Source organism: Falco naumanni, chromosome 2 (assembly GCF_017639655.2).
Source record: "Falco naumanni isolate bFalNau1 chromosome 2, bFalNau1.pat, whole genome shotgun sequence".
Lineage (NCBI taxonomy): Eukaryota > Metazoa > Chordata > Aves > Falconiformes > Falconidae > Falco > Falco naumanni.
The window spans coordinates 17293481-17320206 of NC_054055.1; the positions used below are offsets into that span (position 1 = coordinate 17293481).

General features: G+C 40.6%; 1 protein-coding gene across 5 annotated transcripts in view; it reads left to right on the top strand.

Moving 5' to 3' along the window:
• The window catches only part of ATP8A2 (ATPase phospholipid transporting 8A2), a 347387-nt gene that overhangs the window by 284710 nt on the left and 35951 nt on the right, over window positions 1-26726 (top strand). The window lies entirely within an intron of this gene.

A 26726-nucleotide genomic window follows, 5' to 3' on the forward strand; every position in this document is an offset into this window, starting at 1 on the left:
GACATGGCTCTGGTGAGGAAATTGTAGTTCTTTAAATTATCAGCATTATTGAAGAAGTTGATGGAAGATAAAGGCAACCTGGGTGAGACAAATTACTCAGGTTTCCTAAAAGCTTCCCAAAATACCCCTCCTAAGATTCTATTGAGGAAAATAAATAGTCATGTAATCCAGGCCAAAGTACTAGTGTGGATTAAAAACTATTCAGGCAGGTGTGTAGGTAGGAAGCAGGACTAAGACAAGGTCAGTGAAGTGATGTAAACACAGCAGTGCTTTAAGGCAAAGATGGTGGAGGACGTAGGAAAAGAGGGGAGGAAGCTCCTGTCGAGTTCGTACAGAGGGGAGACTGATGAAGGAGATTAGAAGGGAAATCACCTGCTTTTGAAACAGGCACAGAGGCTGAAAATATCAGTGAGGGGTTGACTTTGGTGTGTGTGGAAGACTTCACAGGCCTTGTGAGCCTCTATGACAGACAAACTGAGGGATGGGAGAGAAGGGTGAGCAGCTGTTTGTCAAGGGCTGCTCAGTAGGAACTGTCAGACTAGCAGACAGTGATGTGCGGTTAGAAGAAGCAAGTTCCAGATAGATTTAGCTTGTATATTGAAACATAAAATAATCCCTGATTCAAGGAATTGGAAATTGCTCAGAGGATTCAGTTTATTTGACCTAAAAGAAAGCTTTTAAGAGCGTTTGGCAGATAAATACCACACTTCAGTAGCATGAGCAAAACTGACCAGTCTTCTGCCTGGTTTACCCTACAAAAATATGGGGATGGTTGGTGAGATTGAAATGCTAGTGAAAGATCCCTTTCCTATGGAGTGATTAAACTACTCCAAATCATGTGCTGCACTGAGGGGTGTTAAAAATGCAATAAAGCAGCCTTCGAAAATACTGCATCTAAGCAGTTCTGCCACATAAACTGTGAAAATATATGTAGTTCATGCCTGCTTAGAATAACATTTCGTTTCCCTATGGATTTCTACAAGAATTATCAGTGTCTCTCCTCTTGCAACTCCTGTGTAGTGCCAACGGCTGTTCCACTGGTTACTGGATTTCTGCCACAGCAAGTCCTAATAGTGGCCATCACCGAGAACCGTCTACTGGGATGAGTGGCCTAAGTATAGCATTGCTTCATCAATGTTGAAAACAATACCATCAAAACATACAGTTCTTTCTGCTCTTTAGAATTCTAATCAGCATGGGTGCTAGAAAACAGCTCTACAGTTGTCACCACTTAGCACCTGAGGAAACCTAATTTTTGGTTTTTTGGAGACTGGATTATTAGAATTTAATCCTACTGCAATGAAATTTCTAGTAAATTGGTATTAAGTTAGTAAAATGGCATCTTTACTAACCGTGTCTGAGAAAGCATGGTCAGTCTGCAAATATTTGTAAAAAAATATTTTCAATGAAGTATTTCATAATCTAGCGAAGGGGCTCACAGTTTATTCTGTTGTTTCCTTTGTAAACAGAGCTAGCTAAGCTTTAGATGTAACGCAGCAATTATGGTAGCACATATTACAGTCAAGATTCCAGAAATTCTGGACTACTGCTGGCCTTCAATTACACTAGCCTAAGCAAGCAGAGCAATTCTCCAGCCATCAGTCCTTTCGCAGTCTTTGACCAGTCTCCAAGCAGCAGTTACCTCAGTCTTTGCTTTTCCTTCCATACAAGCTGCACAAATACTCTAGTACATCGGTATCCTGAACAGACTTCAAACTTGATTGTTTTTTGTGGTAGCTGTCTTCAGAAAAGTAGGATTAGAATTTTTTTAAACCACAGGACAAGTAGTTGTCATTTAGTTACAGCTTTGCAAAGTGTGGGAGATATTGATTTGGCTTTCACAAGTACTTTTTTTTCCAGCAAATACATTTTTTGCTTTAAATTTAATATTGTATGTAGCTGAAAATACCAGAAAATGACTGGGAATTAATTGTTCTTTATTACAGTTGTCTTAATGTAGACATCATTTGGTTGACATTCTTTGTTTTGTGGTGTGGTTTTTTTTTTCCCCATAGTGTGTCTTTACAATGTACCATTCAAATTTTCTGACATGTAAAAAGTTTTTTTACATAAACATTTTTTTTTATTATTATTCAAATGCTAATTTTATTACTTGGCTACCTTGGTAGGCATGTTGGCTTGTGAAATCTTGGCAATGCAGGAGAGCTCTGAAAGTGGGGATGGATAGGGGTTTTTTAATCATACTGGTCCTAACTTTTTTAATCAACATTTATTAACACCTATTATGCTGCCTGACTAAACCTTTTAGAGAAAGGGGTATCTTTCATACACTGAATCTTTAATGTTCTGGAGATATCAAATTAATTTCTCAAACTGGGGCAACATGCATGTGGTACACCTCGTATTTCTCTGGTTAAAAACTGGTAAAATTCAGAAAAAAAATATTGATGGGTTTGATTAAAGTTTAACTAAGCCCTTTAGAGAAATCATATGTTTGTTAAAAAAAAATTACTAAACAAAATATCTTTGAGATAATCATTTATCAAAAGTAAAGGAGGCTGCATATTGCCATGACTGGATTCCTAGGATGACAGAAAGGCATTATTTAGTGGCATAAATCAAGATCTTTAAAATACAACAGAATGAAATAAAGAGGCCAATTGTTTTGCTAGTCACCTTTTATTGCTAATATTCTATCTCACTAATTCTGTGCATCAAACGTTTGGCCAATATTGAGAAAGCAGATAAGCATAAGCAAGTTTCTCTTCTTGTCACAGGTATTCCTTTAGAAAGGGAGTGTGCTGCTTGTTAAACTGTTAAGCTGTTGATACTAGTCTTTTTCTTTTTTTTAATGGAACAAATTCTATGTACAAAAGAAGTGCAAACGGAACACAGAGTAAACTGTGCAGAATTTTTTTAAACTTGTTTACTTGCCTGCTGAGCTGTACCATGAAAAGCTTAGTTGCAAAAGCTGGCTTCTGGATTAAGTGATGCATCACTGAGCATTAGAAATACGTGCTATATTTACAGTGTGGAAAATATTTATTTCATAGCTTATTTGGGCAGATGTGAGCAAGTGCGGGAAGTATGTTAATATATGGAAACGCATAACTCTTTTAAGTCAGATGTTTCCACAGTTGGTAATATCCCCCGCACAGATTAAATTTCCACCTAAAGCACAGGCATGTTCTCCCCTGCCCTTCTCAACCTTGCGAGGTGAAGGCATGTCTCTTCAGCAAGCAGGGATTTAGTTTACTCAGAAGTAGTTTGCTCTGGTCACTTCCATAACAGGCCAAGCAGGCGGAGGGTCACTGACTGTCCGGCTTTAAGCAAGAGGATAGTATTGAAACAGGATTTATGGCAAGCCAAGCCATACAAATTGCTGCTGTATCAGGTCACTAATCCAGTTAGTTCTCTGTCTTCGCTCAGGTTATGTGTAGTAGTAGTGTTTTTCAAAAAAACAAGAATTGAACCATCAGGGATTGACTGAAAAGTGAAAAGCTGCTGATAAACCATAGTAATGTGGTTGGCAGTAGGAAGCACCTTATGCCCTGATCCATGAGGATTTATACCCTAAAAACTGTAATCCCTGACTTGTCCCTCTTTGTCATGTCTTAGAGGGCTCATGGCTGGTTGGTAGAGCATATGTTAGTGATCCACACACAGGTCACACAGTGTTGGCTCTCTTTGATTCCAGCTGCTAAGCCACAATAAAAGAAAGCTAAAAATACATCAGATATTTTCCTCACACTATCCTGCCATGAAAGCAACTGGGTAGTTGTAGAAAGTCATCACTGAGTTGCAGATGGGAGGAACTGCCCCCTTTGAGCAGTCCTCTTAATTGCATGGTGCATTCCCATAGGAAATCTGAGGGCTCGCTCTTGCCGCACGGTCTCATAGCGGAAGAGCCGGCGGGGGGAGGAGGGTTGTTCTGTGGTTCCATAGGTTGTTTGCTTCAAAGAGATCTTGTTGCAGTGCATTCTTCAGGCTCTGCAGCAGGGATTTCCACTTTGAAACCTGCTCTCCCCTTGACTTGGAACATCCCCTTGCCCTTTCTTTTCTCCTGCCAAGAGTGATTAGCAATGGGAAACACAAGGCAAGCTGGTGATCTTGCTGGCTGGTGATGAGCTTGTTCTGATTTCAGACACTCGGGAAGTGTTTGCAAAGTACAAGGATCCTGCTCACATTTTCAGACCCTCTAGTGATGATGAATTTACATCCAGGCCCATCAACTGAGCCTCATGTCCATTTACTTTGTGATAGTTGACAGCTAGATGGCTGTCAAGATGGAAAATTCCAGGATTTTCATCAATCAAGAATATTACAGCTAGTAGCCAGAAGGGCTCTAGCAGGTATATTTATGCACTGAGGAGTGTGATGGCTTTTCATACTGCCTTTTGTTTAACACCTTTGGTTGGAGTTATTTTGTTTCTCAGTTAAGCTAAAAGTGCAGCTAGTGGCTCTGTCCACATTACATCCACAGAGAAGGTCTTGGTTTTCTGCCACCCTGCCATGTTGACGTTTATTGAGCCCCTAAATGTTTCCTTTCTACTCCTCCTAAGATGAGGCCTTAACCCCATGCTAATATCCCTGAAGTGTCCATCTTCTGAACATCACCACTTGCTTTCTCCTTAACCTCTCTGTGGAAGTGGTGCTCTTGGTGGTTTTCCATCAAGATGACAGGGGAAATGCAGGGAGCAAAGCTGCTTTTGGAACTGTAGATTTTCCACCAAAGGACATGATTGCTTTTGCTACAGTTTTATTCCTTTATGATGAAACAAACTGTCCAATAAGCCTTTTGCCTTTGAATGAAAATGTAAAAAAAAAAATATATTTCCAGAATCAAGTATCAACTTTTTCAGTTTATAATACTGTTCATGGTTCTGAGCAGTCTCACTAAAGAAAAGGTAATTCAAAAGCTGCTAAGGGTTGCTACTCAAATGCTCAGGGAAGGCAGAAGAGACTAAGAAATTGCCTTATACATTCCAAGAGAGCAAACATGAGGGGGAAATACTACTTAAAATATACCTTGACTATTATTAGTTCTACTTAAAATACATAGATCTGGAGGCAGGGCACCAAATAAGGAGATGTAGTTATTATTGCTAAAGGGTGATGTTGATGCAAAGGGATCTAAACAAGCCCTGTATAAACTTCAGCTGAAGAGTACTTGTGCAAAGCTGCTTTCCAGGGTGAGGAAATTCCGGGACAGCTTTCTTGTAATAGTAGCAGTAGTAGAGCAAGAGAGAAAACACAAATCACTTTAGAAGGAGGAGATGAATAGTTTAATGTGGTGCAAAAGTGACTGCAACTTCATACTGGGGGGGAAAAAAAAAAAAAAAAGAAAAGAAAAAGAAAATGTCAGAGCAGAGCGCTTTGCAGCTTTTAGAGAAAGCATTATAAATGTGTACTTTAAATGATGTTTTGCTGCTAGTGTGAGTTTAGCGACTGGCAAGTTAGCTTACAGTTGGAAATTCCCATTAGTTATCATAGATTTTTCTGTTGTAGATAAGCCTGTTTGGCATTTTAATATGGTGTCCCTGGTATTCATTTTTAATGTTTTATCACTTCAGAAGAGTTGGCTTAGGGTTCTGTACTTTCTTTTGTGCATTAGATGCCAGACTAGTGGAACAACAAGAGTAAGGCCTCCTGAATTTGGTAGACCCAAAACGTTTCTCTTCTTTATAACAAATCCCACATGTGAAGGATGTGTATTTCCCCGGTAATTCCCTTTTTGCATCAATTCTGATTGTTGGGGATGGAATGAACAGCGAAATACATAGGTATGTTACATCCTATTGTTCAGCCTCAGCTTCAGAACTCATGGTCAGCAAGATTTCTAGGAGGTAATAAAGTTGTGCCAGCCACTCCCGTTTTGGTAGGTATTATCATCTTGTTTTGCTAAAGGAGGCTATCAGGAGCCATAATTGTTCTTAGGAGTTCGTTTGCTGTTAGAGCTGAATCTGATTATTCCATTTTGAGTGATGTCTAGAATGCTTTTGGGGAACTTTTGATATATACCAAATCAGAATAGCAATTTTTAGCAATCCTTTTTTTTTAAACACTAGTGGAGTGCATAGCCAAGAAAAATGTAGGCTTTTTCTAATCCTACAATTCTTTTCAAAATAACAAGAGGAAAACTAATTTCATATAGCTGACTGAGGTTAGGAGCGGTGCATACTTGATTTGGTCAGACCACACAAACTACAGTCTGTCTTGGAGCTGTTTAGTTACAGATTCTTTCAGCCTTGTACTTAAAATTATAGTAACACTGGAAACCTTACAACTTAATGGGTTATGAAAATGCATCCACATTTTTCATAACACAAGTCAGAGAAGGTGCTTAACATGAGTGTCAGATTATGTGAATAGAGCATAAGCTTATGTTTTACTTTGTTGTACATCCTGTTACGTTGGAATTGGGTGGGGGTTTTTGAGGGGTGGGTTGTTCTTTTGGGGGGGCAGGGGGTGAGCAGGAATTCATTTAGGGTGAATAACAAAAAAGGAAATCAGGAACACCTGTGTCTTCATCTTTGTAGTTGAGCTATTGTGGAGTTCACTCTGCTAATTTTGGGGGATGGAGGTGGTGGGTGTCTAGTATGCTTACACAAATCTTCGTTGGTTCTAAACCTCGTCTTCAAGATCAGAATTTTCAGAAAAGGTCACTCCGTAAGCATCAAGAAGCCTTTGACAGATAGCAATCACATGTTGTCATCGCAGTGGTTTGTGCAGTGTCCTCTATTACTGTATGTATGTACAGTTGGGTAGAGCAGCGGTGGGTTCAACAGCTAAATGTAGGGTTAGAAGCCAGCAGCAGTCTGGAAGTTAACTAGATGTGTTTCTGTATTTAGTTCCATACTACGTGTGCATTGCTACCACTTCACGTCTGTGCTTACATAGCTCTTGGCTGCCCATTTCTGAGCCTCAGTGATTTGTTCCATAGGAAACCTCTTAGACTATATAGATTGAGGAAGGATGGTTATTGTTCTTCTGGGGAGGTGGAGAGGACACTTCCTCTCCTCTATCCCCTGGAGACAAGATTGGCCTTTGTAATACTTGTAACAGTCTTGTTTATTTTTGTGCTGCTAGACTGGCCTCACTTTTGGTTTTGGGAACCTCTATGCGTTCTAGATATGTCAGATAGAGTGGGCAGAGACTGTGTACCTTGTCTGCTGGGTCTTCTGCTATAAAGCTCTACTGAAAACCTGTGTGGTCTTGGGGCTTTTTGTGTTTGTATTTGTTTAATTGCCTCTCTGACCCCTCTTCCTCTGTTGGTCTTTCAAGCTCTGTGGGCTCTTAACCTCACTGATATCGCTCCACAGGATCTTTGTACAAGGAAGCATCCAGGCTTGCCTGGAACTCCCCCAGCCCTGCTGGCCAGTTATAACCAGCAGTTTTTCTGGCTTTTATACTGAACTTCTGGTTTTGTGTTTTTTATACCTGTAATTCACTTCCTTCTGTTCGGTTAAGCTGTAGATGAGGAGTTTATTAGTTTTAGCTCTCTTCATAATACATCTGTTTCAGCATCTGACTGCTTTTTCATTTCTTTCAGAAGCATGGTATTTAGTTGTCCTCTGAGAAAGAGGAGTAATTTATAAATATCCTTCTAGACCAGTTCTTTTATGCAGCACTTCCAGTTATTTGATTGCCTGTGTTAATTTCTTTTATTGTTTCCTTTTATTTTTTCCCCTCTGGGTTACTAAGATTAATTACTTTTCCATACTGTAATTCTTCTATGTATCCTGGGCAGTGTTTTTAAATTTCAATCTATTGTTACAATCAAAATGGAACGTAGTTTCTGCCTTAAAAACATCAGAATTAACTTTAATACTACATTAGAAAATTTTTCAGTCTTACTGTACTAGCTTTACTGTTACATAAAATCCAAGGTGGTGAGCCATGAATCAGAACAGCAAGAGGTACCGCAGTCCGAACAGAATGCAGGCATCTGACTTTCTGCTATTATTTGATTTCACTGACTATGTCTAAACAGACACTTGGGAGGGCTCTGCAGGGTGCCCTGACTGGTCCACGTCAGGAACATGTTGAAATAAGCTGTGGGCTCCGTTCCAGCCCACGCACCAGCATTCAGTTTCCATGAAAACTGGAATGTAGGAAATGTCACCTGCACATTTGTGTCTTGTCCCTGTATGGACTTGGAACATGGCCCAGACACCCTCAAACTGAAAGGTACCCCTGCATCAGCGTTTGGATGCGTGCGCTGATTCTCACTTGGCTTTTTATTTGTAAAAGTCTGCCTCTTTCTATTCAGTCTGAATTTCCAGACCTAATTTCCCAGTATGTATACTTCCTTTGGACCTGACATGTTTGAAGGATAATGCTTTAAAAGCCCGCATTGATAACTACATTGCCCCTTTCTAAGAACAGAGGTTAGTACTTACTGTTCTGTGAGCTCTGGTGGCTTGAGGCTGCCAGGGTCAGTAAGATTTCGAAAGATGTGAAAATCTACAGTGGTTCACATCTTATTTCTTTTAAATGTTCTGATGTTGACAGTAATATTGCTGACTGTCTTATCTCTTGGTCTGAATTCTTTATGGGTTTTGGTGTCTTAAGTCAGAAGGGGATAATGCTCTTAGCTGAAAATAGGACTATTCTGTTTGGTATTTGTTTTTCGGTTTATAACTAACAAATAAAAAAAAAGTGGAAATATGCTTATCTTTTCATTCCTATACATATGTGAAGTTGTTCTCTGAAAGCTCTAAGGTGGTCCTGGGGGAGTAACGCCGTATACATCATCAGTGAAGAGAGGTGCTCTGGAGAAAAGCCTGTCGGAGGGGGAACTCGCTTCCAGGTTGCTGAGCTGTGACTATGGCAGAAAAGAGCCCAGGCACTCTGGCTTCCCCAGGCAACAGTTTCTTGGGGTTTCTCCTGCTTTTCAGGTACATCAAACTTGCTGGTCACATGAACGCTTAGTTGATCAGCTTCTACTGCTGGAATGTGCTAATCTAGATCCTGTTAGAGCCTTTCCATGCAATAATTATGTTGTAGGCAAGCCTAACCACAAAGCCTATTGGGGTCAAGCTGACATCTAAGCAGGTGCAGGAGTCTGTCCCAAGTAAGGGAGGAGTAAATAAACCTGGATTCTGTCAGTGGAAATGAACTCAAGACTGATAAAGTTTTCAACAGTAGAAGCTTTGCCAGGGATTGAGAGCAGTGATGTCTCTTGAGGAGGTTAAAGCAGCTGTCTTTTGGACATTTCATATTTGGTTTAGCCTTGGAGAGCTCCAGGTTCGCTTCCCTTTCGTTGGCCAGTTCCTTTCGGTATGTGAGGTCCCCTGTGTTATGTTTTCCTGTTTGTTCTAAAAGGAACATTGCTATTGTAATAGTAATGACATGATGAAGCTATCTTACCTTCTTCTGACTTGACAGAGAGTCCTCTTGTTTGCACTAGACTAATGCTGTCAGTCAAGTGAAGGGCACCAAATCATGTTACTAGATTACTTTCCTGAGGTTGATTGATGTCTGCTAATTATTGTAATGTTTCATTTCTTTTTTGCTTTTTTTCAGTACTTTGGTGATGATCAGTTATGCTTCACAATTGATTCAGGAAGGCGTGTGTATATATATATAGGTACACCTTTATCTTCTGCTGTTTTGAATGCACTTTGCAGAGAATCACTTCTTTTGTAAGCCGCTGTTTTGTTTTGGATCTCCAGACTTACAAGTATTGAATGTCTAGAACTTGCAGTTTCAGACAGTGTTAGTCCTGGAATATTGTACTTAAGCTCCTGGGTTAGTAAATAAGATGTAGCATTTTACTGCTTGGTGAAACAGCTTGGATATGGCCTTTTCCGGCTTAGAGGAAACACCTTATTCCTATGAGCATCCCTGGAACTTGATTGCCAAGTGGCACACAGGGTGAGGTTATTTTGTGTAGTTTGAGTTTGCACTTGGCCTTGATTTCCTGTCTTTAAAAAGGTGTCAGGTAAAACACAGGACGTCTGGACTGGAAAATTAACAGCAGGCACCTCACTCCTGAAAATACATAATATATGGTGCTACCATCATTTTCAGAAACTTCATTGGCATGCTAATAGCTGTCTTACATTATAACCATGCTGGTCAGGGCAATTGGGTGTGGAAACACCCTGAATCTGTCAAGACAGACATGGCAGCTGATAGTGTGTAGAAATCAATCTCTTGATCTTTTCACTCGAGTGGTATGTGAATTGTGCATTTTAATAAAAATAGATGTGAACTCCTGAACTAAAGGTATGTGACCATATAAAAATGAAAAATAAAATGGACCACCCTTTCCTAATTACTTTAACAAATGCTTTTGGTAATTAAATGACAGTGGCAGTTTAAATCCCCCAAATTTAAGAATTTCTCTCCTTCTGCCAGAGGAGAAAACATAGTAGTAGCAAAACTACGTAGTGTGCTTTATCATTGGATCTGTAATCATTCAGAGGCAAGCAAATATCTTCATGATCTTTATATCACAATTTCAATGTCTGTGAATAAGGAAAGGAAATTACAGGTGGGGGGATGGGCAGGGTGAAGTATAGGTAGTACCATGACTTTTCAGTAAAGGCTGCGCTTTCAGTGAAGCTGGTGTACTGCAAGTGACTCTGTGTATTGTGACCTCTCGCAAATTAGCATAACAGCCTAAAATTTACACTGAATTTTTTCCCTGGCTACATTTTGAGAGGTATGGAAAAGGGCCACAAAAATGCATACTGATCAAAATGGGGATGGATTTCTGCCTGTAATGGGAATTACAAACAGAAACAGAAGTCATTTGCTTTTGGTTTTCTGCTGGGACTGTTGTTCTGCTGAGACTCAGGAACCAGGCACTGAAGCTGACTGAAGTGTAAGAGAAGGGGGGTAGCGAGCTTGCTGTGCCAAAATTGAGCATGAAGTAGAAAGGCTAAATACAGGTTAGGAAAATCAAAACAGTGTAAATACACACACATACTGCTGTCAGTAACACAGAAGAGGTTAAAAAAACAAAAAAGCAAAGAGTGTTGTGTGAGGAAGTGCCACTGTCATGTTAAACTGGGGAAGAATTTGGCTCTTCATATTTAATGTCACATCGCTCATTTAGAGCCCTAAAAATAGTGTTTATAATAAAATCTCTGACACAGCCATGACTAGCATGATTCAGATGGCCCCTTTCCTTTTTTAATTTGTGAACAAAGCTTCTCCTTTGAAGAGAAGTATTTGTTTACAATTGTTTATCAGAGCAGGAAATGGATCAATTAGATGTAACTTAAGTTAATTGACTGCTACTACTAAAACCACCTGACATCCTGCCAATGCCAGCAATGCCAGATGAGAAATCTCATCATTGTTGCTGTGGGAAAGGCAAGGACACAATGGGAAGTATTATTCTTGGCACTCAAAAGATTAAAAGTATTAAATATTTATAGTCTTATCTAAAATACTGATTGGTTATTAGTGCCTTGAATTAAGACAGAGATGTGTGAATCCCTAGACCTTTATGACCATACCACATCTGAATTTATCTGAACCATTAACAGGGAACTGGCGCTCTAAATCTTCCTCTAGCTACATCCTCTTTTCCACACTGCACTGCGTTTGTATTTTTTTTTTTGTCTTGGATTGTTTCGTTAGTGATCTAGGGTGTAGTAGCAGCACATACAGAAAGTTTTAGCTTCTTCCTTCTTGAAATAATTGTCTTCAGAGCTGTATTTATATCTGGTAGTTTTTTTTTTATTGCTGCACAGGTTTGTAATCCTTTCTGCCTGTGCAAAAGCAGAATGGCTTCATTAGTGTGGTGCTACCTTGTTGCTGTACTGAGCTTAGCAATCTCTTTTGCTTCAGCAATACTTCCCTGCTGACTTTAGGGATTTTTGGAAGGGGTAGCAGCGGGGGAGGTTTAACATAAATATTCTGGATTATTTTTTCCTGGCCTGTTTGGAGATTCAAGAAACTATTGGATGCATCTGTTGGTGTTGCAAGCCCACATTTTTCCTGTCAGTTGCAGAATAGCTCCAGCTTCTGATGACTGTTACGAAGTCTTTGATAATGCTTCTGCTGCCTGTAGCAAATGGGCTTACTGTGGGAGCCGGGAGGCCTTTCAGAAAGCCCCAGTTTCAGAGCTGAGAGAGAAACAGGAGAGCACAACCTACATGTAAAATCTGCTGTCTCACCTAATCTTTAACCTTGCAGGAAGACTCCTGGAGTCTACAAGTGAGGTTGAAACTATTTGGTATGGCTAATATTTATCAGCTAGTTGGGGGGGGCGGGGAGGGAGGAAAGTCTTTTCCTCTGATATGATTATATGATTGCCATGTTGCTGTCAAGCTAGTGGTAAAACACTGAAAGTGGGTGAAGGAACTTGAGTTGTACTTTAAGGGGCAGAGCAGGTAGGAAAACTCTCCAGGTCAGTTATTTTAAAAATAAGCTTCAAATTCAATAGGCTTGTGAGCCTAAGGCAAGCTTAATTAAAGGAAAGCAAAAATAAGCATTTAAAATGCTGTTTTGGTTCTCATAAACCCGAGTAAGCCAAAATCTGGATTACTCAATTATGTATGGTTGTGGGATTTGTTTTGTGAGCATTTTCCTGTGCAGCCCAGATTCTCAGCATCCTTCTCCCTCTGTGTGTGGGGCTGTCTCCAAAGGAGGAGAGGAAGGGACTTCAGGTTTTGATTTGGGGGCTCAGAACATGCTCAGAGTCACCCCTTTTCATATCAGACTGACCCCAGACATGCTGGAAAGGGTGTTTGTATGGAGGAAGTGATACAAAGATACTCTTCTGAGTGTTTATCCCAGACCGTATCTCTGTAGCTGTGTTCATGTCTGTGTCTTGGAAAATGGAATAGTCACTGGCAGGGATTGCAAAGCCTCACTTTGCAGCGCAAGTTTAATAGGAAGGTGCAAGTTGGCCACAATGTGTGGTTTTGTGAGCTGAAAGCTTGTCAGTTTTGAAGGAGCTGAACCTTACTTGGAGACTCACACTCCAGTGTGGGTTTTCCTCTGCTAAAATATTCTTTATGGAGCTCTACATAATGCATATCTACATTTGAGTTACTGTTCTCCTACTTCTTCATTGGAATACACATTGCTTTATCAGTTTAGCTTACTTACCTGTTAAGCAAAACTAAAAGCTTTGAAGCAGTCCTGCAATGGATTTAAGTATCGCTGAGACTGGTGGCTGTCTTGTCTTGCTGTGAGAGGAATTAGTCAAATCCCAGCTCTTAAGTGCATAGGTCCTTAGTTTCTCCCCTCTGAGAGTGAGGGAGAAAGGAGTAGTATGAATTATGCCATATAGTCACCATCTTGAGACAATGTTACTCACTACAATGTTAGGTAGCCATGCAGAAGACCTTATTGCATGCTTAGTAGGTTAGAAGAAATGGATCAAATGCCTTTTTATCAGCATCTGTCTTTGGAAACAAGCATCCCTGATAATGGCTGATGACTGTCCCAGAGAACTATCAACTCTGCTCATCTTTTCAAGTCAGGCTTTCCAGCACGCTGGGTCTCACTGAGCATCACCACCTTAAAGATGAACACAGAATTATGAGACTGTGAAATTTAATATGAGAGCAATGGAGGAGTGTGCTCTAGAAGGTAGAGGAAGCAGGTGGGCTCTGGGATATGTAAAGAGTACGATGGTGGGTAGGGGTCTGCAGTGTCAAGGGGATTGGCCCCCTCACTGTTATGTATCCTCTCAGTTGTGCCCGGTTGATTTCATTTCATGATAGATGAAAAAGATGTTTTATCCTTGGTGCTTTCAGTATCTCCTTTATCTGCAGCCTCCAGCCAATGTGATCTAAATGATGCGTATTTGTCACAGCTAAGATGGTAATTGGGACCAATGCGCAGTGGCAGGTAATTAGGAAGAATAAAAGAATATGAAAGGATATAATGGTACTTATGTGGTACAGTCTCCCAGCTCTAAGCAGCTCCAGTTATTTCAACACCCAGAAACAATGCCTTTGTATTTATTCATCTTCAGTGTGTGTGTGTTTTTTCCAGGAAGGAGGTTAAGGTTTTCGAGTAATGGGATCACTCTCTGGTCCACAACCTGCATGAGTCTTACACTATATGTATGAAAGCATATTACCTCTAACTGGTTTTGAACCTGCCACTGGCTGTCTGATCCGGTTTCCCCAGTCCTTGTACTGGAGGAAGAAAGGAGCAATTATTCTGTTTACCTGCTTTCTGTCATTCTTGTCTTTACAGGCCTCTTTATAGTCTCTTCTCCATGTTCCCAAAAAGGAAAGTCATTACATTAGCCACTACTCACAGTAAAGCCATACCATACTGTGATTTCTTTTGTTGCCTTTCCTCTTGACCTTTTCTAATTCTCTGATGTCCTTTTGTGGAATGGAGGCAGCATGTAGAGGAAGCACAGGATTTTTACAGCAGCAAAATGTTCACATTTCTCATATCCCATCCCTAACAAGTGCTAATATTCAGTTTGGGTTTTTGGACTGCTAGGTAATAGGATTGCATCCTTAGGCCTTCAGCTGATTATTACTACTATCACTTTTCCCCATGTCTATCACTTTTTACTTGAAGACATTGAATTTTATTTTATTGCACAAAAAGTCCTGTTAACCTTTTTTTTTGCTGGTTAGTTTTTATTATTTTACATGGTTTCCAAGGGTGATGGTGTCCTCTCAAACTGTTGCCTTGCTGTTCACCCTTTTCTTAGACCATCTGCGAATATCTTGGTTGGTGCAAATCGCAGCACACTCATCTGCAGAACGCCCGTGATGATCTCTCTCCATTAACTGCATTTGTAGGCATGCCAATGACTTCGTGTTATCTAACTGGTTACTCTCTTGTGCAAGGACCTTTCTCAACTTATTTTCTGAAGCTCTGATAAAGGACTCGATCAAGCTGGGCCAAGCAGAATTAGGTTATCTGGTGAGGAAGTCGTTTTGACTACGCCAGAGGGGCTGTTTGTGCAGCCTGCTGTGCTATGCCCAGAGTGTTTCTTGTTCTCTGCTGGTGCAGGCACAGCAGCAGGGTGGTGGGTGACACCTTGCAGGCACTTTGCGCCCCTGGCATTCTGCATCCCAAGGAAATTGCTGTTGGAGTTGGCTTCAACTGCCCTTGGCCCCAAAACTGCTGTGTGATGTAGGGAAGGCTGCTTTAATTGCTATGAATGTTGGATTTCCATACCTACAGTAGGAGAAGTAAAATTTCCTGCCTCACAGGCATGGTGTAGTGCTTAAATTAGTAAGCAGCATGGTTATTGCTGGAGAGGCCTAGATGGAAAGAAACTGGGCAATGCAAAATATTGCAAATAACTGGTATAGTTTTACCTGAACGTCGATGTTGACCCATGCTCCAAGATTGCTTAAGTGTTCTTGAAAAATACCACAGTCATTAGTAACCGGCCTGCAGTGTGGTCGCTGGTCAGATGTGTGCGTGGGGAGGAGGCAAAGGTCCCCACCATCAGCCTAGGTAAACCTCCAGAGTCCCGAAAGGGGGGGAAAACAATGGTTTAAATTAGAAGATTGTTGGCAAGCTTTTTTAAAAAAAATGACGGTTGTCTCTGATACTCAAAAACTTGAAAGACTTCGGGGTCTGCTTCTGGTGTCACTGGTAATGTTTTGGAAAATTTGAATACTTCTACGGTTTTAATAGTAATTCTAAAATTACTGATTTTCATTTACTGTACCTTGCAGGCTTTAAGCAGAATATCACCATCCACCTTTTTTCACTAGCCAGGCAGAAACTATTTTAAAATTGTTCACGATGATATGCTGCTGACATTTTAAAGAGGAACCATATGGGAGTGTTTCTTTTAAAACTACACACAACAAGGCATTGTAGGATTTTTGCACACAGAAGAAAATAAACCGGGTCAAAACAGGTCAGACTTCAGTCTTCCAGTGTGAAGAGTATCTATTCTAAGTGGAAGATGAGAAATGAAATAGTAACTGTTACCCTGAAATGAAAAATGGTGTTGTTTATGTATTTAATTGGTCAGGGTTTGTAATGGGGCTTTGAATTCTGCTGCTGTTGGATCTTGTACGGCTGTTGTCAATCATGGGTTTTCTCTTTCTTAAAAGGCTCATGGTAAATTTATTTTGGATAGTTTCTTAACAGGTGTTTCCTCGAAGTTACGAAGGCTTTAAATGAGAACCGTGCCCCATGTCCGGAGCTCTCAGCTGAAATCACATGGCAGCCTGACACGAGCGCTGGTGTGTTTACTCATCTGCGGCCATGCTGACAGCAGGCACTGGCAGGTCCCCACCGCAGCCCAGCCTGGACGCAGAACAGATGTCGGGGATTAGGGGGAAGGATTCGGGAAGGGTTTTGGCCCGTGCGTTCATGGAAGTAATTCATTGTGGTGATGTAGACAGGGCCTGCTGAACCTGTGCTGGGGAGTTGTCTGAAAGGAGTCTCAGTGGGTTTGAGCATCGGAATCAAAAACAAATGTTTTCCTGGTACCTTTTAATTAAAGGGAAAGCATAAATCAATATAATAAAGTTAGTGCACAAAATGGTATTGTACTTCTGCAGTGTTCTTCCCAGCAAAGAAGCTGGCAATATGCATCTCTTAAAAGTGGTGCCACCTCCGTTGCACATCACAGGTGGAAAGGTTGCCTGGTCTGCCTTGCTGGGAAGGGATGCAGGGACAGGAGGTGGCTGTGCTGCCTGCCCTCCTCACCTTCGGCCAGCACTTGTGGTGGTTGTGTCATTTTGTCGATGTTTTATGATTGAGAACGTTTCCTGTGGGACTGTCTGTCTTCAGCGGTTAGGTGTGTCTCTGGCTGTTGTTTTGCATGTCATATGCCCAGACATTAGCCATGTATGGAGAAATAGGGATGGCACAAGGTGACCAAGACTGAGCAGCGCGGAAGATCTGTCATGGCACTAGCTATCCCCTACAGACATCAAATAGTGCACCACATACTAGTGGGCTTGTTGGGCATCTCTGCGGGCTGGGAAGCTAACTTTTGTCTGCCATTCATATATCTACAGGTTCAGAGCAGGCATTTGTAGCTGTGATTTGCTATGTGGTGTGGAAAAGAGAATTTATGTAAATCACTACTATTTGTGCTGCTGTTATGAAGATTTCAGTAAAGGGTGAAAGGAAGAAGGGAGAGACGGTGCATCTCCCGGGTTTGGCCAGAGGGTGTGGTGGGAATCACTGCACGTGTACTGCTTATATGATAATGCAAGGAACAAGGGCATGGTGGCTGTATGAAGCGGCCGTGTGTGCTCAGGCAGTGAAATAAATAGCTCTAGGAATGAAAACGAAGGAAAGAACCATGGTTTTATGGGAAAAAGTACCCATCTATGGTAAGGCCCCATTGATCTGAGTCGAACTAAAATAACCCGAAGTCTTGAGAGCCTTCAAGAGAGGCAGTATTACAGTGAAGAAAACTTTGAGCTAACTGTGTTTAGAGTATGCTTTAAGAAATAACCATTGCGTGAAGATAAAATCCCAGCTGAATATGTAGTGACTGAGCTAGTAAACTAGTCTTCCCGGAGAAACACAGTGTAGGGAAGTAATGACTGTTATGTGATGCAAGTCCACCATCGCTACAACAGATTAAGAACAGATGAAGGTCTATAAAATTGAGTTTACAGGATGTAGTTTTGCAGAATACAAAGCCCTCTCTACGGAAATGATGTACTTTCAGCTGCTGTTAACTTCAGTAAGAATTCAACCTGCTCATTGATGTATAAGACTATACCCCAGTTTGAAAAACTGGGTAATACCTACTTCTCTGAGCCTTGCAGTTACTAGGTCTAATTTATGCTGTGTCATTATCAGCCATTTTCTGAATCTCTTGAACTATTAAGTAATCTACAACATTAAAGACATAGGGAATAATGTTATCCTGGTAAACTTAATCTGAAATCATATCAGGAAATAAGTTAAAAACAAAAAGTAGCAAAACTCCCATTCTTCCCATTTGTGGATTTTGATGCTGTAGCCCACTGCAAGCAGCAAACCATGTGTAGAGTCACCGTACTTTCCAGCTGCCTGGAAGCGTAGATGTCTGCACGCCCCATTTAAACTGCTGGATCAGGGCTCTGGAGAGCAGCAGTATTGCTAAAGTCAACTTATTTGCCAGATGTGGGGACAAAGTGCAGAATCTAATTTAATATTGATGACAATTTTGCCACTGGCCATTCCAGATCTTTATACATGCTGTAGAACTTGAGTTCTGGTCAGCAGCTTCAATCAGAAGATTAAATCATTCAGATGGCTCTGGCAAGTGGATGATACCTAATTTATACTTACCTGAAATATACCTGAAATGGTATAGCTTAATGTGGTGTATGTTTTCTTTTTTAATCTGCTCTCTTACTCAGTGGCAAAACAAATAGAAAAGGAGTAAGTGCAGATTTCAGAGATTATTTTTAAAAAATAAAACAATCATGTGAGATGGGGAAAGTGTTATTTGATACTAATATAACAAACCTATTTTTCAATATACTACTTAAACAGTTGTTTAAAAAGTTATTTTTTAAACACTCCAGTGAGGTTGACTGTTTTTTCTGTATTTTCTCTGAGGTTAGGACAGATGCCCAAATTCATACTGTGAAACCATGGCAGAGCTGGAGTAAGACCAGGGTTCCTGAAAGTGGTCTTTCTTCTTTTGGTAGAGCACCTTTTTACTTAGGCGTGCTACTTTGCTAATATTGAGGAGGAAAGAGTGTCTTGCAACAAATGTGGTTTATGCGAGGAAGCTAGTGTTGTTGCAGTAGCACAGTTGGAAAATTTAGACACACAAAGCCAGGAAGCTCAAAGGTTTTGACTCTCTTTGTAGGTGTAACTCAGCAGGTTGTACAAATATCTTATATCTTCACTGGCAAGGAATGGCTTCTGCTAAACATAATTACTCCCTTAGAGTTTTAAATCCAAAGGTGGGGTCTGTAAAATTTAATTCTTTTTTTCCCCCTGCAGCTTTTGTGATAAAGGCACAGTTATTAAATAAGGACAACCACTATACAAGAGTGGTTACTATTAAAACCTGCACAGAAAAAGTTAGAGGCGCCAAACAAGTGACCATGACTTCAAAAGGAGAAACATAATGTATATATTTCTTTTTATATGCAGAGTAGTTTACACTGAAGTGTATGAATCTGTGAACAAAACAAACTGTTTCATTGTCAGGTCTATCAAAGTTACTGTTTCAGATTTACTTTGTTCTTCCTATTTATGCCTGTGTTGGTTTATTTTGAGGTGGAAGGAAAGAAAAACTGCAAAGATTCTAAAAAAATGTCTATAGGGGTGACTTTGCTTTTATACTGGGAAGCACATTTTCCTACAGATTTGACTTGGGCTGAGTGAAGTTTACAGCACTGTGGCAGGTCACCACCCATCAGCAAGTAGCTACCCGTGGGCCTGTTCTTCCATGTCCTTGAGGGTGAGTTCATCTTAAACTGAAATATAAAGGAAGATTATATAGTGTTGCACAACTGTATAATTGGAGACATCTCGGAAAACTCAGACTATCTTATGATTCAGAGTAGTATAAAGCCTGACTCAGGTGAAGAAAAATAAACCTTGGATGCCATCAGCAGTGTCTTCTGCCTCAGTAGCTTGTTGGGTTTTTTTTCAGAGAGTCCATGGTCCACAAGAACACATGTAAAGGAAGGAATTACTCTTATTCAGTGATTTTAGTTTGTACTGGGGGAGCTCAGACTAATACAGAATTATATTTTTAGATTGTTTATTTTTAACTAGGAAGAATAATTAGCACCTGCTGCCATTTATGTAAAGATTTACTGATGTATTTCATCCACTTCAAGGAGAAGGTTCTTTGGTTAATGGTATCTGTGCTTTCTAATAAAATTTCAAGAATCCACTTATTTCCATTTACATGGAGTATGGTTTTGCTACTAATTTTTAACCAACAGTCTTCTGTAAGTGGCTTTGAAGAAACACTAATTTACATTTTTTTATTGAGCTTAATGTAACCAATAATGAAAAACAAGTGATAGGCTGGGTGAAATTACATTAGTTTACACTGCAAGTGAATCATAAAATCAAATTAAAACACAATCTGATTTATTTTCTTAATTCTGTGCTATCACAGTTATAATGGAGAGTAACATGGGCAGGCTCCATGTTTAATTGGTAGTGTTGTATACTAATTAAGTAATGAGATAGTATTTTTTTTCTTAGGCGAGGCTGCGTATGTAGAATATATTTTTAGTTAACACAAAACAGAGCTTATTAACACCCTTTGGGGCACGTTTGCCCAATGATATATTAATTTATGTATCAGATAATAATTTTGTAAATTACATTAAGAAATAGAATACAAATAGGTTGCTAACTCACTGTGTTCTTCCATTATGGAAAAAATTGTTCCTAACAAGAAAATAAAAGGAAGTAAAAGATCTGAGGGTTTCACTGCGCTCCTATCTAAATAGTTTTTCCAAAATCACAGCAGTGTATGTGAAGTTGGGTTTGATGTGGGTTTTTTTCTTTTCTCTTGAAGATACTAATTTTTGGGTTTGTAGTTTTGTATTGCCTGTACCTGGAATTTTCTGATCATGAAAGAACTTTGAGCAACTGGTTTGTCTTTTCTCGAGTTGACATGATATTTTTCTGGGTTTACTGGAGTTTAGTTTGTATTTTCATGCTTTCTTTTAACCATTGCAACTAGCAAGTTCTTGAATGAAAAGCTTCTTGCCTGAGACCTATCTCAAAATACCTTGAGCTTGACTAGGAATGCTGAATTATGTGCCTTTTGTGATATTGTGTCGCCATTTTTCTTTTTGCTCCAAGTACTGCTCTTGTCATCCCTCCCTACATTTATATCCAGGTATTACATTAAAATTAACAATAAGCTTGGTAACTGTCATAGAAGCTAGTTAGTGGATAGATGTCTTACTCTAGACTTTTATATGGTTGTAAGTATGACTGATAAAATTAAGGAAAAGGAGTAAAATATCTGAGTGAGGTATCTGATACTTTTTTTTTTTTTCCCTCCTTTTACTGCTCTCAAGGGGACATGGCTGTGTGAGTGGAGACTGCGAGAGGGAGGAAATAGGTTTGAGACTGGACCAATGTGTCATTGTGTTAAATCCAGCCAGCCGGTGAGGTCATTGTTTTCATCTGAGTCATTTTAGAATGAAAACTCTTACATTATGGAAAACATTGCACATCTTTATTTCAGACATGGAAATATGCAGCCAACCTTTCAGTGGCAGAACTCTGCTGATTTCATTTGAGGTACTCCTGACTCCCAGTGGTCTAAGCGGGAGGGGGAATCAAATTCTTCTGTCTCATTTTTTAACACTTTGCCACTAACCCAAAGGGGTTATTCTTTAGGCACCTTTCCAGCCAAGATGCTTGTTGAAGAGGGAGCTGATAAATCTGTTGATCACACCTGTCAGCCCTGAATCTAGTAAATCTATCCATCCTGGAGTTGGCTACAGCTGTATTGGGGGGGAAAAAGTTCTTAAGCACCGACTCATGTTGAGGCTAGATTATGTTCCAGCGCGCACAGGGAAAATCCTTGAGACTGCATTCTTCGATATTGATTATATTTCATACTCAGGCTCCAGTACACTCAATCTCTCTGTAGTGTGATTTAATTGAGGGTCTTGGGCAATCTGCCCAGCACTGTAATTGATTTGTGTGACCATGAGCAAGCCCTGTCATCTCTTGGCAGTTGGGTTTTAATGTATATGATCTTTACGGTGGGTCTGGTATTCGTAGCATTTTAAGGATCTTGCATAATCCAGTAATTGTAACAGAATTTGTGTGTTTTGTACAGTGTAGCAGCGTGGGGTGGAGATACTGATCATTCCACATAAGCTGATAGAAATAGTAGGTGGTTTTGACTGAATCTAACAGATGCTGGTTTATCACCTAAAGTGGGAGAAAGCCATTGCTAGTTGATGGTTTCAGAACAGTTTATGAAAAAATGGATTGCTTTGACACAGTATCTTCCAGTTGTTGCATGGCATGTGCTTACAGTTTTAGTGTGTGGCAAGTCCTGTGTCTCCTTAAAAAAAGCCACTTGGTTGATAAGGATGAACATTTTTGCCCTTTCAAGGTTAAACTTCCAGGTCTTGTGAAAGAAGAAAACTACCCGGTGCTGGCACTGAAACATTCACTCTTAAGAGGACCCAAAACATGCAGAGGATGCACGGTGTAGCTGTCTAAAGGAAAACAGGGCTGGGTAGTGATCTGCAAACTGTATAAATACATCAGATGTTTGCAAGGGAGTTTGCTCAGTGATATTCTTCACAGTCTGATAGTTTTTTCATGTGTGGAGTCTGTTCCTGGTCATACTGCAGTGAGGTTTCAAATTTAGTCATGAAAAGCATTAAAAAAAAAACCAAACCAAAAACCTGCAGCAAAGATACATAAGATGTAACATCACTGAAAGTACAGTTTCAAGGTTATTTACTTTCTACTGAAAATATTTCCTAGACCTTAAAAGCAGTTTCTTAATCAGCCTTACTGAATCTACAGAGCGAATAAAATGCAGTCTTCCCCAGGAATATGGGAGTTTCCAGGGTAAAGTAGGAGCATTGCTGCAATGTCCCAGTGTTGATGCCTGAGCTTCTCATGGAGAATAATATATTTCTCCATACACCATGCCATCAGGTGAGGTGCTGGGACTTTGGGATCAATGGAGTGTGGCTGTTTGCCCAAGCTAGTAGCACCCTGTCATTGGTGGGAAAATGTCTGAGACTGAGACCCTAGGAGGAGCACCTCAGAGCGATGGGCTGCGGCAGGCTTTGAAGATGATTGTCCTCATCGACTGAATAACAGACATGCTTCCCAGTGACTTGTCTAACATGGGCTGGGAGCAGAGTGACCAGCTGGGATTTCCCTGTCCCAGCTTTAGCCCTTCTCAAGTGGTGTGTTCAGACCAAGCCATTAGTCTAGAATTGATGGAGGAGAGGTGCTGGCAGGTGGACTACCTCGTCCATCTCAGCTGACTACCTTAAGATGGGGTTAACTGCCTGCTGGTGATGCACTGCTTTCTGGTTTTTTTTGTTTTATTGAGGCAATGCAGGTGGAGCAGCAGGGCCAAGGCTCCTAGAGCTGCACTTGCAGCTCCAGGCAAATCTCTCATCAGCTGGATCCTTCAGTGGCCCAGGTGTCTAGATCGGTAGCATCTGATAGCAGTGAACACTTCTTGTGGTGTTATCATAGGAGAAACTCTCACAATAATAATGTTGCCATCTTCATCCTCTCTCCTCCTTTCCCAAGTGCTGCCAAAGGCAGTGCCATGCTATCATCCGCTTTTGACTAGTGGGGACCAAAGCGATCTGACTGTGGTCACCTGACTGCAGGTTGGACTTGGATCCCTGGTGTATAAAGCTGGAATTAAATGGATATGAAATCATAATTGAGCAGCTTATTGGGTCGTTATCCATGCCTCGTGGAGAGAATTATAATGAGGATCCAGGCATACGTCCAATAATATTTTTTGTTGCACTGCAAATATAAACCCAGTGGTTTCTATCGTGGTCTTACACTTTTGCTGTCCATTTTTTATCAGAGTTAGGTTGCATGGATATATGAGGAAATGAAGTAATGAAAAGCTTTTATTATTCAAAATATGAATTTAAATTTCGTCCCACTTTTCTTGGATGTTGTAAGATGATTGAGACCCTTGTTTGGTCTGAAGCATTTACTGGTCCCCAGTAGTTGTCTAACCATGCTGTGATAAGAAAACCAAAACTTTCTGGCTATTTGATTTCCCACTCCTGGGCGCCTCAGGCTCGGTTCTCCTGGGAAGTTGTTGTTGAAAATAGTGGCACCACCTATTGGTGGAACAGTAAAACTATGAATTATGCATATTTGCATACTAAGAGTAGTAAAATGGAGAAAAGAGTTTGAAATTTATTCCATATTGTTATTTAAGATACTTTTTTTTTTAAACAATCCATTCCCTATTTGGTACACTTGTGCAGAGCATGTCCTTCACCTAAAACAAACCAAAAAACCCAAACTCAACCCCCCCCCAACAAAAAAAACCCAACCACCCTCTTAACTTAGGCTTTCTGAAATAATAGTGCAGAGCCACATATTCCTAGTCATTCTGACTGGCCAGTAGTATTGATTTTTTTAACTGTGTTTCAAAGAAAAAAAGGAAGTACCCACCCTTACAAAAACACTTTACAAGAGGTTAAAGGTATTGGGACCTAAATTGTTTGCTTCTCAATTGTGAAATAATTGGAGCTAATGTGTTTTGTCCTTTCTTTTCTTATTCCCATTCTTTCATCTTAACAAATGGTATCACTCCTGCAAAATGAGTGATTTTACTGTGGCGGTCTTATCAGTGCTTGGAAGGCAGTCTACTGATGGCAGCAGTTTAGGCTGCAGTGTCTTCAGCAGGAGGACCTGCATTAGTCTGGAGTGGTTTTGGGATGCCTTGTGATTAATGGCTTCTGGTAGCTAGCTTTGGATGTGCTAGTCATTAATGTTTACGTCAGTAGACAGGATAAAAATTACTTAGTTGCATATCATGGGGCCTGTGTGATGACAGAACTGGTCAATTTTTGAATTTGTTTAAAAACCAAATTATTTCTACTCGTCCTTCTTGTGACCTTCTTAAAAAGAATTTAAAATGTTGGTGATTCCTGTTTAGTAGCTCTGCTTTTCCTATCGGGGGGTGATAACTGATAGCTGAAGTGTGTTACTCATTGGGACTGAGTATGGAAATGCTGTGGTTCATCAAAGATGTATTGTGGTACTGTCTTTGCTGCTGCCAGGAATAGCTGAACAACTGGGATGGAGAACAGCAACAGCTGTGAAGTCTGAGGAAGGCTTTGTTGTGATATATAGGTGTTTTTACTATAGTTTCTGTTCATAACCCAGTCCTCTATCCCACAAGTTGGAGAATATCGTAAAAAGGCTGTCTGTGGATGTCCCCAGAATATGTTAGGTGGTTTCCAGTGACTCTTCTGCTGAGGAGCTCCTCGTCTTGTGAGCAGATGGTGGTGCTTTCAGAGAGGAGGCAGAGTTCAGAGGCAGAGCTGTGCCTGCAAGATAAACCAGTTCCCTATCCCGCAACACAGCGGTCATACAACTCCAAGAGGAAACTAGAGACGAGCAGGGAAGCCAAATTCCAGATGGGCTCGGGCATTGGAGTAAAATCTTGGAAAGGGTTGTGCAGAAAAATGCTTGCCAGTAGTAAAGTGCGTGTGTCTGACAGGATTCAGGTGAGATGAATAGTTTTACTGTTATGCTGCAGTTTTGGAACAGAATAATACTTGAGTAAAAAGCTTAATTGCGGGCAAAAGTATTTGGATTGAGGGTTTTTTTGGTGTCAGTGTGAGTTGTCCAAATTCATAGCCATTGACTTGAGATATCAACATTTGTAATAACAGTAACAGCACTTAAACTTCTATTGAACATGTACTAAGATTCTGCACTTTGAAAGTGTGTAGAGCTGCTTTCAGCTAGAAAAGCAAAAAGTGGAATGTAAAATATTTGAAGCAAAAATAGCAGAAATTGCATATAGAATACTGTGGCTCTTTTTTAGCCCTTTTTAGCACCAGTAGTGGAAGGATGGTCAGTGGAAATGCTGATGTGATCAGACTGCTAGCACTTGCAGGGTCACAGCCAAAGAAAAGTAAAATGTCAGGATAAATCTCATTATGTTTTGCCACTGTGTAACTACAGTTTGGCTCTTTGGCTAACAATAAAGTTATGATTTCCTTCTTGTTCCTGCACATCATCTTCCTTAGGCCTAGAACAAAACTGCCCGTATGCTTCTGGCATTCCCATGTGAAAGTAGGCATGAGGGCTCACGAATAACTGAGAGCTGATTCTGGGGCTGGAGTGTGTTTGCTTACTGGCTGTGTGGGTGGCAAAGTCTCCATAAATGTTTTAGCACAGTCTAGCACGCTCTTGGTTTCAGTACAAGATTTACCGCTGATCTGTCAGTCCAGCAACAGCATGGAGGATTTAACATTCAGGAGTGAAAAACACTTTTGGAAGCACTCACTACTTGGCAATTGAAGGGCAAGTTGCTGTTATATTTGACTCAGTTGTGAGTTGGATAACTTTAAACAGCCATCAACGCGAGGAGAGGATGCTGGGTGCTACGGGTGGGTGTCCTGGCAAGGCAGTGATAGCTTTTCTCGGCTTTAAAGCTTTGCTGAGTGGTGCGAGTTCCTTGTGTTGCCATCAACCACATTTGTCTTAGGAAGGGTATAATTACAAATTTTGTCTTCTCACAATGTGTTTCAAAGGCTAGTAGATGTCCTATTTGGTTCCGTGTTCTGTAGCTCAGCTTTGTCTGTAAAATGCCCTGACGCTTCAGCATTGCAGGCTGCTGCTCTGCGGGGTGCTCAGCTGTGAGCCACAGCCAAGCCTGTATTACACTGCGGGGGGACAGCTGCTTTAGTGCTGTGTCCATGGCTATGGGTCCCCCCGCCTTCGGTGACATTGCACGTGAACGTCAGTAGGGGTGTGTGTGTATTGTATGCGGCATACAAAATGTTGAGAAGTAAATAATATTTTGGGGAAGGGATATGGTAACATTCCTAACTGGCAAGTGAGTAAAATGTGGCTAACCACTGGGAATGCTGCTGCCGCCTTTCAGCCCCTGTTTTAGTTGTGTACTGCACACGAATCACTACAGAAGAAAAATCTTTTCTGTTTCTAATGCACTAGAGAACTTAAATGATTCTTACGGGAATTGTGCATGTGTGTGCATGAAAGAGGTGGTGAGGTCATCTCAAGCCTTCCATGTAGCAAACCTGGGCCTTACCATTAATTTATCCGTACAAGATTCTGATCACTTAAAATAGCATTTCTGTAAACAGTGCTATATTTCAACTTTGTTCCATAACCATGTGTGTATGCTGGGA